Source organism: Capricornis sumatraensis, chromosome 1 (assembly GCF_032405125.1).
Source record: "Capricornis sumatraensis isolate serow.1 chromosome 1, serow.2, whole genome shotgun sequence".
Taxonomy (NCBI): Eukaryota; Metazoa; Chordata; class Mammalia; order Artiodactyla; family Bovidae; genus Capricornis; species Capricornis sumatraensis.
Genome location: NC_091069.1, coordinates 60214876 through 60227623, shown reverse-complemented (window position 1 = coordinate 60227623; position 12748 = coordinate 60214876). Strand labels below are relative to the sequence as shown.

Below are 12748 nucleotides of genomic sequence, written 5' to 3'. Positions count from 1 at the left end.
TTTAGGGCCTGGGATCAAACCCTTGGTTGGAGAACTAAGATCCCACATGCTGCATGGAAAAAAAAAGAAAAGAAAAAGGTATATATTTTATATCATAGAAAAACACAAATACTTTCTATGTTTGTATTACAAGGAATTTTTTAAGAAACCATCTGTTTGAGGTATGACTGACATACAAAAAGATGTATATACTTAGGAACTTCCCTGGTGGTCCAGTGGCTAAGATGCCACACTCCCAATGCAGGGGGCCCAGGTTCAATCCCTGGTCAGGGAACTAGATCCCATGTGCTACAACTAAGAGTTCAAATGACACAACTGAAGATTCCTCACGTTGCAACAAAGATCCTGGTGCAGCCAGGTAAATAAATAGGTTTTTATTTTTTAGGCTGTACATATTTAATTATATTAAATAATGTCATGAGTTCACAACAAAGTAGTTACTTTGGGGGTTAGATTAGAAAACTGAGGTTTCAAGCAGAAGCACTTTTTAACTCAAAACTCTTCTGTAGGGTGTAGTGTTTTTAATTTAATTTTTAAATTTCATGTTGGAGTATAGTTGACTAACAATATTTTAGTACAGCAAAGTGATTCATTTACACATATAAATGTATCCTTTTTCAAATTCTTTTCCTATTCAAGTTATTATAGAGTATTGAGCAGAGTTCCTTTTGCTATACAGTAGGTCCTTGTTGATATTCCTTATAAAATAAAGCAGTGTGTACACGTCCATCCCAAACTCTGTAACTATCCTTCCTCTCTACCCTCCTCCTCCCACCATAAGTTCCTTCTCTAAGTCTGTGGGTCTGTTTCTATTATGTAAATAACTTCATTTGTATCATTGTTTTTAAGATTCCACATATAAATGTCATATGATATTTGCCTTTCTCTGTGTGACTTCCTTCACTTAGTAGGATAATCTGCAGGTCCATCCACATTGCTGCAAATGGTATTAGTTCATTCTTTCCAATGGCTGAGTAATATTCCATTGTATATATGCACCACATCTTCTTCATCCATCCCTCTGTTGATGGACATTAAGGTTGATTCCATGTCTTGGCTACTGTAAACAGTGATGCAATGAACATTGGGGTGCAGGTATCTTTTTGAGCTATGGTTTTCTTTGTATATACACCCAGGAGTGGAACTGCAGGGTCACATGGTAGCTCTATTTTTAGTTTTTTCAGGAATATCCATACTGTTCTCCATAGCGACTGTACCAATTTACATTCCCACCATGTACGGTATAGTTTTTAACGTGTGTATGTATTATTTAGCCTGATCATTTCAGTGACCACAGTTTGATAATGAAAATCTGATAAACATGAATTCTCATGGGTACAGTGGAGAAGGAAATGGCAACCCATTCCAGTATTCTTGCCTGGAGAGAATCCCCATGGACAGAAGAGCCTGCTGGGCTGGACTACAGTCCATAGAGTAGCAAAGAGTTAGACGACTGAAGCGACTTAGCATGCAAATGGGAACAATGGAACAGAGTATTTCCAACTGAGGTCTCTCTTTTTGGTCTCTCTCTATTGTCTGGCCTGAAAGCTGTACCCCTAAAAGTCACTCCTCTGGTTTACATTGGAGGCAAGCCTAAGTGGTGGGAAGAACACTGGGTCTGGAGTCATTCATTCATTCCCAGCCTGCCAGGGCTTCCTGTGCCAGCCAGCATTCCAGGTTCTGCTCCCCTACTCACTGTGTGGTCATGGGCTCTCAGGTTCTCATTTCCTTGTACAGTAAGGTATTAATACTGATTCTCAGGACTTCTCTGGTGGCCAAGTAGTTAAGAATCCTCCTTCCAATGCAGGGGACTCGGGCTTGATCCCTCGTCCAGGAACAAAAATATCACATGCCGAGGGGCAATTAAGCTCTTACTCCGGAGCTTGAGAGCTGGTGCGCTGTAACTACTGAGCCAGCATTCCAGAGTATGTGAGCTGCAACTACTGAGCCCACACACCGAAACTTCTGAAGCCTGTGTGCCTAGGGCCCCAACTCTGCAACAAGGGAAGCCATGGGAATAAGAAGCCCGTGCACTGCAACTAGAGAGTAGTCCCGACTCACCACAACTAGGGAGACATCGCTGGCAGCAAGGAAGACCCAGAAAAACCAGAAATAAATCCGAAAGAAAGAAAGGCAGAAACAAAGTTTCTGAAGGTACCTGGAACCAGGAGGGTAAGAGCCCTATATACATATTCAGCTCAGTTCAGTTCAGCTCAGTCTCTGAGTCGTGTCCGACTCTTTGCGACCCCATGAACCGTAGGCCTCCCTGTCCACCACTTCTGGAGTTTACAGAAACTCATGTCCATTGAGTTGGAGATGCCATCCAACCATCTCATCCTCTGTCATCCCCTTCTCCTCCTGCCCTCAATCTTTCCCAGCATCAGGGTCTTTTCAAGTTAGTCAGCTCTTCCCGTCAGGTGGCCAAAGTATTGGAGTTTCAGCTTCAACATCAGTCCTTCCAATGAACACCCAGGACTGATCTCCTTTAGGATGGACTGGTTGGATCTCCTTGCAGTCCAAGGGACTCTCAAGAGTCTTCTCCAACACCACAGTTCAAAAGCATCAATTCTTCAGTGCTCACCTTTCTTTGTAGTCCAACTCTCACATCCATACATGACCACTGGAAAAATCATAGCCTTGACTAGACGGACCTTTGTTGACAAAGTAATGTCTCTGTTTTTGATATGCTGTCCAGGTTGTTCATAACTTTCCTTCCAAGCAGTAAACATCTTTTAATTTCATGGCTGCAATCACCATCTGTGGTGATTTTGGAGCCCCGAAAAGTAAAGTCAGCTACTGTTTCCACTGTTTTCCCATCTATTTGACATGAAGTGATGGGACCAGATGCCATGATCTTAGTTTTCTGAATGTTGAGCTTTAAGTCAACTTTTTCACTCTCCACTTTCACTTTCATCAAGAGGCTCTTTAGTTCTTCTTCACTTTCTGCCATAAGGGTGGTGTCATCTGCATATCTGAGGTTATTGATATTTCTCCTGGCAATCTTGATTCCAGATTGTGCTTCATCCAGTCCAGCATTTCTCATGATGTATTCTGCATAGAAGTTAAATAAGCAAGGTGACATTATACAGCCTTGACATACTCCTTTTCCTGTTTGGAACCAGTCTGTTGTTCCATGTTCAGTTCTAACTGTGGCTGACCTGCATACAGGTTTCTCAAGAGGCAGGTGAGGTGGTCTGATATTCCCATCTCTTTCAGAATTTTCCACAGTTTGTTGTGATCCACACAGTCAAAGGCTTTGGCATAGTCAATAAAGCAGAAATAGATGGTTTTCTGAAACTCTCTTGCTTTTTCCATGATCCAGCAGATGTTGGCAATTTGATCTCTGGTTGCTCTGCTTTTTGTAGATCCAGCTTGAACATCTGGAAGTTCACGGTTCATGTATTGCTGAAGCCTGGCTTGGAGAATCTTGAGCATTACTTTACTAGCATGTGAGATGAGTGAAATTGTGCAGTAGTTTGAGCATTCTTTGGCATTGCCTTTCTTTGGGATTGGAATGAAAACTGACCTTTTCCAGTCCTGTGGCCACTGTTGAATTTTCCAAATTTGCTGACGTATTGAGTACAGCACTTTCACAACATGATCTTTTAGGATTTGAAAGAACTCAACTGGAATTCCATCATCTCCACTAGCTTTGTTCGTAGTGATACTTCCTAAGGCCCACTTGACTTCACATTCCAGGATGTCTGGCTCTAGGTGAGTGATCACACCATCGTGATTATCTGAGTCGTAAAGATCTTTTTTGTATAGTATTTTCTGTGTATTCTTGCCACCTCTTCTTAATATCTTCTGCTTCAGTTAGGTCCATACCATTTCTGTCCTTTATTGAACTCATCTTTGCATGAAATGTTCCTTTGGTATCTCTAATTTTCTTGAAGAGATCTCTAGTCTTTCCCATTCTATTGTTTTCCTCTATTTCTTTGCACTCATCACTGAGAAAGGCTTTTTTATCTCTCCTTGCTATTCTTTGGAATTCTGCATTCAAATGGCTATATCTTTCCTTTTCTCCTTTGCTTTTGGCTTCTCTTCTTTTCACAGCTATTTGTAAGGCCTCCTCAAACAGCCATTTTGCTTTTTTGCATTTCTTTTTCTTGGGGATGGTCTTAATCCCTGTCTCCTATACAATGTCACGAACCTCCATCCATAGTTCATCAGGCACTCTATCAGATCTAGTCCCTTAAATCTATTTCTCACTTCCACTGTATAATCATAAGGGATTTGATTTAGGTCATACCTGAATGGTCTAGTGGTTTTCCCCACTTTCTTCAATTTAAGTCTGAATTTGGCAATAAGGAGTTCATGATCTGAGACACAGTCAGCTCCTGGTCTTGGTTTTGCTGACTGTGTAGAGCTTCTCCATCTTTGGCTGCAAAGAACATAATCACTCTGATTTCGGTGTTGACCATCTGGTGATGTCCATGTGTAGAGTCTTCTCTTGTGTTGTTGGAAGAGGGTGTTTGCTATGACCAGTGCGTTCTCTTGGCAAAACTCTATTAGCCTTTGCCCTGCTTCATTCCATATTCCAAGGCCAAATTTGCCTGTTACTCCAGGTGTTTCTTGATTTCCTACTTTTGCATTCCAGTCCTCTATAATGAAAAGGACATCTTTTGGGGGTGTTAGTTCTAAAAGATCTTGTAGGTCTTCAACTTCAGCTTTTTCATACACATATTCAAAGTATTCATAAATTATCATCAGAGTCATTATCCAAAGTCACAGCAGAAAAGTTCAATTCCCTGCAGATGGTAGGGATGGAATAAATGAAATGGATAGTCCTGAAATGAATATATTTGGGGGAGGGGTACCAGTAGGTTGCCTCCAGAAATAAAGTCGCTTATAGAAAACTGTGAAGCATCTTTGCATAATGGATGAGACCACCAAGTCCAGAAGCATTTCATCCTAACAGATGGTAAGTGGAGCATATAGAAAACTGGGGGACACCCAAATCCAATTAGTATCCAAGCATATTTCATGCTCGCTAAATGGCAGGTACACGCCAAGCACTTTATTTATTTAATCCTCTGTGTGTGTGTCTGTTTAGTTGCTAAATGGTATCTGAATTTTTTGTGACCCCATGGAGTGCAGTCTGCCATGGGATTCTCCAGGCAAGAATACTGGAGTAGGTTGTAATTTTCTTCTCCAGGTGATCTTCCGGACCAAGGGATCGAGCCCGTGTCTTCTTCATTGTCAGGTAGATTCTTTACCACTGAGCCAGAATGGAAGCTCATTTAATCCTGAGAACAACTCTATTATCTCCACTGTAGAGAAAAGAAATGAGAGGCAGCGAGAAGTAAGGGAATTTGCCAAAGTTCACAGCATGAAAATGGTACAGTGGGATGCTCATTCCATATAGTGTGACCCCAGAGACTATGAAGTCCTCCTTAGCTAAAATGGTCTGAGTGCTTGCTGAGGAAAATCAGGCTTATGAAACAGTGGTGGCTTTTCAACATCTGACTGAAGAAGGTACTACCATATTGTTTCCTAAACTTTCCAGATAACAAGTCATTATTCTTGTTGTAACTGCTTCTTAAAATGTAACGTGCCTATGAGTCCCACAGGGACCTTGTTAAAATGCAGATTCTACACAGAGAACAGATTTGTGGTTGCCAAGGGGGTTGTGGGTGAGGGAAGGAATGGGAGTTTGGAATTAACAGATGCATACTATTATATATAGAATGGATAAACAAGAAGGTTCTACTGTATAGCACAGGGAACTATATTCAATAACCTGTGGTAAACCATTATAGAAAATAATATGAAACATACACACATATATAACTGAGTCACTTTGCTATACAGCAGAAATCAACACATTGTAAATCAACTATTCTTTCATAAATTTCTTTTTAATATTTATTTATTTGGCTGCACCAGGTCTTAGTTGTGGCATGTGGATCTAGTTCCCTGATCAGGGATTGAACCCAGGTCCCCTGAATTGGGAGCATGACGTCTGGATGACTAGACCACCAGGGGATAAAATTTAAAGAAAAAAAAAGCAGATTATGATTCTACAGGTCTGGGAGGGTCTGAGATTCTGCCAGCTCCCTTGTTACTGGTCTGAGGACCACACTTTGAGGAGCAAGGCTCTAGCCAGAGGCCAAGAGAAATGGATTTCCCCATTGAAAAATGAACAAACTGGACTCTGTTAGAACTTCAGTCTCCTACGAAGCCGTTCCCAACAGCTGAAGCCCCTTGGAGCCCCCAGACACAGGCCCAGGCTCTTGGTTGCTCTTCCAACAGACAGCTTTTTCTCCAGCTTCACCCATGGAGCCCTGGGAGTGGAGGGGGGGGTGGGGCGGTGCTCTTCCTGGAGCAGTTTCTCTTGCTGAGCGGATCAGGTGAGTGAGGGTCCCTGAGTCGGTTTAGGGGGCGCCCATGGAGGGCAGGGGACAGCCTCCTGTGCTCTGTAAATGTTTGCTTTCAAGCAGAATGATGAATGAGAGTGACCTGGATGATGAACTAACTGTGTGGGTCAGTACAGCCGCTGAGGTGGGTGGAAGGTCGACTTTGACCGTCGTTTTCAGGGCCGGTCCTCAGTATAAAATTCTGGGTGTGAGAAGCAGTTTGTGTTTTGTGAGGGCAAAAGGTCTAGTCAGTCTTGTTGCTCTGCCAGACCCTCGCTAGACTATTTGTTGCCTGAGTGAAGCGATGAGAAGCTGGGGGAGCAACGGAGCGACTGACACCATTACCAGCTACCCAGTCTGTGGCACGGCACTGCCCTGTGGATGACTCACATCCTGCTGCCCACTCACCCTCTCAGACTGAAGGCACATCTGTCTGGCAGCGGTGGCGAGGGGCTGACCCCTTTCCCCTTCTGCCATGTGAGCATCATTACACACAGTTCCTGAGTTTCCAGCAAGTTGCCTTTCTTCCCTGCTTTCCTGGCAAGAGCTGAGAAAGTTGGGTCTTGGGGAAAACGGAGTCCTGGTTGTGGTCTCCAGAAAGGCCTTGCTGAAGAAGTGTGCAGGCACACCTGGCTGTCCAGAAGTTTGTTTCGGGACCATTTCAAGCTTTGAGAACTGTGTTTTTCTGCCCTCTCTGTCTGGGTTGTATGCCGCATCTTGCCCAAGTGCAAAGATCTTCCCTTTCAAAACCAAAGGGAAGAGACCAGGGGTGGGAGCAGTCAGGAAGGAGACATATAAAAATCTAGAGTGGGTGGACCAGTCCCCCACCCCTTGTGTTGGCAGAGGAACAGACTGACCTGTTTTCCCAACACGACCAAAATCCAGCTCTTTATTGCTGTGAGTTGCTGGTTTGAGGCCACTCTAAACCAATGAGTCTCCACATCAGAGCCTGGCTGTGCGGGTGCTTGAAAGCACTCTTCCCCTACCTCCCCTTTCTGTCTGGAAGTTTCCCTGGAACTTGTCAGGGCAGAGCCGAGGATACTGGGTGGTCAGTGCTGTTGGGTGGGGAATGAGGAAATGTTTGAAGACAGAGGCCAGCCACACGCAGAGCAGGTGGGAGAGTAGTGGTGAGGATGGTGATGTGTGGTCTGTACTTGAATTGTTGTTTTGAACCTATTTCTGGAGGAAGTGACTAGGTCCACAGCAGTGAAAGCCTGGAATCCTAACAACTAGGCCATCAGGGAACTGCCTGGTTTTCTTTCTTGAGAAGTCTGAAGAGAACAGGGTTTTCAGTAACTCTAAGATAAGGTCAGGCCACTGTATCAACTTTATTTCTGGGAAGAACATGTGCTCTGATTTCCTGCCTCTTCTTACTCTGGGGAAAGGGCGGGGCCAATCTTTTTTCAAAATTTATTTTATTTTTAAATTTATTTTTTAATTGGAGTATAATTACTTTACAATGTTGTGTTGGTTTCAGCTGTACAGCAATGTGACTCAGCGATAAGTATACATATATCCCCTCTCTCTTGAGCCCCCCTCCCACCACCCCCATCCTATCCCTTCAGGTCATCACAGAGCATGGAGCTGAGCTCCCTGTACTATACAGGAGCTTCCTACTAAAGGGGAGCAATCTTGAAGTCAGGTCTCCTAAAAGTGCCTTGTTCTCTTCTAACAGGGTTAGAAGAGGCTTAAAATACAGGCTGTAAAAGCAACAGACTTAATGAAAAGAAAGGGGAAGTAGATACATTAACTTAAGTGCAAAGAAGAGTTACCACATCAGGGTATCCTATTTGCCTCTGCACTTACTGACAGCCAGGGAAAACGCACTTAGACTCCAAGTTTGTGGAGTTCTTCTGGTTTAACTGTTGCTTCATTCTCTGTGCCTCAGATTCTTTGTAAAATAAGGTAAACGGGGGCTTCCCTGTTGGTCCAGTGCCTAAGACTCTGTCCTCCCAGTGCAGGGGGCCCAGGGTTTGATCCTTGGTCAGGGAACTAGATCCCACATGCTGCAACTAAGAGGTTCGAATGCCACAACCAAGATCTGATGGAGCCAAATAAATAAATAAAAATAAGTATTACCAAAAAAAGGATAAGAGTGATCAAGATGGTGGAGTAGTAGGAGGTGAAGATTCCTCTCTCAAAAATGAAAGAAGTTTAAAAAAAAGAGAAATTAAGGTAAAAGTACACCAAGAGAGGTTTACTGGAGCGTCATATGAGATAATGCATGCAGAGCTCTCGATAGGGTGCCTGGCTTTGAGTAAACACGGTAGGTACTACTTCACTCATCTGTGACTGCAGCCAAGCCCAGGGGAGTGGTGGGTAGGGAGGGGGTGGTTTTCCTTTACCCTAAGGCTCCCACCTTCTCTTTCCTGGATATCTCCCCCCTACCCCCCTGCCCATGCCCCATCCAAGTCCGAATGAATGGAATGAATGGTCTCTGGAACTTCCTTGGACTGGGGCCTGGCTCCACAGTGCTCCCATCCTCCACTACAGATCCCCCCTCCTCTGAGCAGATCATTTCCTAGATGCTTCCTTCCTGCCCAGTGAATGGTGACCTCAGACTGCAAGTCTCTCTGAGCTCAGAGAGTACACAAGGGGCCTTGCCTCTTCCTTTTGTCTGTCCCTCTGCACATCTGGTGAGGCTGGTGAGTCAGATTTCCCAGCTCTCAACAGTTCAACTCCACTCATGTGGAGTCAGTGAGAGGGGGAATCATCTCCAAGAAAACTCCTAGCCCACAGTGCCCAGGCTGGTGTTCATTGGCACTCGGCAGGCTGCCTTATGCAATTCTTTTGGAAGTGAGGGTGAGTGATGGATCCTTAGCTCCTGGGCGATGTGGCAGGGATTCACCAGAGATCCCGGGGGGTGGTCAGAGCCTGGGCCAGGCCTAGGCTTCTTATTCCTAAGCCAGCAAGCCCATTCACCTGCCCTGAGCCACATACCATACCCCATCTTGCCATCCCTAGGTTCCTGGCAGTGGGCCCGTTTCTCATGGGTCCCATTTTTTTTTTAACTTTAAGTTCTTTTAATCTCTTTAAAAAATTATTTATCTTTAATTGGAAGATAGTCAAAGTGTTAGTCGATCAGTCGTGTTCGACTCTTTCAACCCCATGGACTGTAGCCCATCACGCTCCTATCCATGGAATTCTCCAGGCAAGAATACTGGAGTGGGTTGCCATGCCCTCCTCTGGGGATCTTCTGGACCCAGGGATTGAACCCGTATCTCCTACATTGCAGGCAAATTCTTTACTATCTGAGCCACCAGGGAAGCCCAATCTGAGGAAAACTGCTCCACAATATTGTGCCGGTTTCTGCCATATATCAACAGAAATCAATCATAGGTATACATGTCTCCTTCCTCTTGAAGCTCCCTCCATCTCACCCTCTAGGTTGTCATAGAACACTCGGTTTGTGCCCCTGCGTCATACAGCAAATTCCCACTGGCTATCTATTTTAAAGATGGCAGTGTATATGTTTCCATGCTACTCTCTCAATTCATCCCACCCTCTCCTTCCCCTACTGTGTCCACAAGACTGTTTCCCTTCTACCCTCATTCTTTATCAGCAGTGGGAGAAGTCTGAAAGAGCTTGGCTTGGATGGCAGCTCTGACGTATGACACACACATCTCTTTAAATATGAGCTCTGCACAGTAGGCCTTCAGCTAGTTGTTGAATTTTTTAAATATTTACTTTTATTTATTTATTTGGTTGCTCCAAGTCTTAGTTATAGCACTCAGGATTTTCTAGTTGTGGCGTGTAGGATCTAGTTCTCTGATCATGGATTGAACCCAGGCCCCCTGCCTTGGGAGTGCAGAGACTTAGCTACTGGACAATCAGGGAAGTCCCTATTTGTTATATTAAGAGTTCGGAGATTGAACTAGCCATGGATTAGACATCCTTTCTAAGGACTTTACATACGTTGATTGAGTCCTCACAACAACCCTACAAAGTAGCAACTCTCAAACTCTCCACTGTGCAACCCTATGGACGGTAGCCCGTCAGGCTCCTCTCTCCATGGGATTCTTCAAGCAACAATTCTGGAGTGAGTTGCCATGCCCTCTTCCAGAGGATCTTCCCAAACCAGGGACTGAACCCACATCTCTTATGTCTCCTGCATTAGTAGGCAGTTTCTTTACCACTAGTGCCACCTGGAAGCCCTAAACAGATAAGGAAACAGAGATAGAGAAGGTACTTGTCCCTGGTCAAGAGACTAGTGAGTAGCAGAGCAGGTAGCTCGGGTTAACTGTCTACACATTTAACCTCTAGACCAAATGGCCTTGCTAGGTTCAAGAGAGCATGTCCAACACCTTGATTCTAACAGAAACATTATCCTTGGGATCTCTGCCCTCTTTCCTGTGTTCAGCCATAAGGTCAGAACCAGTGCCATTTGTTTGTGAACTGGTGATGCTCACACCTCCTCTATTTTTCATTTCAAGGCCCTGAAACTTTTCTCCACAGAACCCTACCTCTCCTCCCCATGAGAGGATGAGGCGTTCCAGCCAAGAGAAGTCCAAGTCTCTAAGGGCCACACCCTACTGATCCTCTCCCCAGATGAGATGGCCAGGACCCACCCCAACCCTCACCTCTCCTGACAGCCCCATTGGCAGAGGCGCCATGAATATTGTCCTGAGGAGGAAGGGTATAGCCCTTCTGCAGCCTGAAGATGCTCAGAATTCACATGTATCGCAAGGGGAATGGCCTGAATCTTTGCCCCAGCACTCTCCTCAAATCCCACCAAGGGGCTTGGCCTGTGCTCCCAGCTTGCTGGATATTCACCATGGCTGCCCCGCCGCCTTCAACAGGGGTTGGCCAGTAAGTGTTTGCCAACTTAAAGGGCTAGTAGCACAGACTGGGTACTAGCAGTCCATGGGCAGAATGAAAAAACAAACAAACACAAACCAGGGAAAGTTCTAGGTAATTGCCTTAATAACTTGCTTTGGAAATTATTGTTTTAAAATGGCAGAACAGTAAAGACCTGTAACATGTCAGTCCTTTATTTTTTCATAGCCTTGCAACGGAGTAAAGGCGGAGGGAGGTGTACAATTTTAGGGGCCAGAATTACACCAGATTTGCACTCCAGGGTCAGTGTTCCTGGACATTGCCCACTTCCTTTTTTTGGCCACGACCTTGGGACTCAGAACTTTGTAAGTTACTCGTATAACTCCACCAGATTTTCTAGGTAGGTCAGAGGAAACTCAGGTGGAGTTTTAAGCCTCCATAGATGAGCCAGACTTAGCAATGATTTACGTCTTTGTTCCTGCTATTCAGTGCCCAGCTGCTAGAGATGGCTAAAGGCCAGGAGGGCTCCAGAACATTCTAAGCCTGGTAAATATTTTTGTTGGGAATTCTTTAATCTCACTACAAACCCCGACAAGAGACCACGACCATAATCTCCCCCTGCATGAGTGATTAGTCTTGATCTTAGGCCGAATAATGAAATGCCCCCAAATGTGCAAGGCAAATCTTATTATAATGTCAACACTACATTATATATGCCACGTAGGGGCACCAGAAATCAATTTACCTAAAAATAGGAAAGTTTCCGGGGGTCCGAAGAGAACACCACAGACACCCTTTTCTACATCAGAAAACAGGAATATTCACGGAAACCACAAAACGGAAATTAGCATTCACTGAACATCTACTGAGTTCTAGTTCCATTCACACTCGTTAACTCGTTTAATTCCCGCCACTAGGTAGGTATAATTGTTAACAATTTACATTCCCGATTACGCAAGAGATCTGAAAGTCGCTCAAGGTGACACACTGCAGCAAGCAAGAATCAGTATTTGAATCCGGAGGAGTTCTTCCCCAGGCACCTCAGCCCGGGCGCAGAAAACGGTCTGCCGCGGGAAATTAATGACCCACAGCCACCCTGTGGCTCTGCGCCATAACTGGGAGACAACCTGGTTCTCGTGACTCCGCAGCAGTACTGTTTTCACCCAAGTGCATGACTGCGGGAGTAAAGCGGCCACGTGAGCCCTCTCCCTCCCCGGGCAAGGGACAGTGCTTGTCTGGCCAAGGGCAAGTCACAGGTGCGACAACGTGCCGGGACCGGATCCGGAGCCCCAGGGCGCGAGCTCCCCTGCAGCGTCACCGGGATGACGGGAGGGAGGGAACCTGGCCAGGTGTGGCCTCCCGATGCAGCAAGTCACAGGTGCGCTGAAGTGCGGCTCGAGACTCGGACAGCTCCGTAATACTGCGATCGCGAGGGAGGAACTATGACCTTGGTCGTGGCCTCCATAACCCCCGCTTGATGACCTCCAGGGACCGGGTGAGGGTCCCCAGCGGCCTCCTCCGCTGACTCCAGGCAGTGCCAAGACGCAGAGGCAAGGCCGCAGGGAAGGGGCTGGCCCTCCCCACGTGGACAAGCTTCCCTCTGGGGGCGTGAC

At 45.5% G+C, this 12748-nt stretch overlaps 1 non-coding gene across 1 annotated transcript; it reads left to right on the top strand.

The window, feature by feature from the left end:
- Positions 1–201: 201 nt before the first annotated feature.
- TRNAG-CCC (transfer RNA glycine (anticodon CCC)) lies at positions 202–274 on the top strand. Its single transcript has one exon. It is a non-coding gene; the product is annotated as a tRNA-Gly (tRNA).
- Positions 275–12748: the final 12474 nt, after the last annotated feature.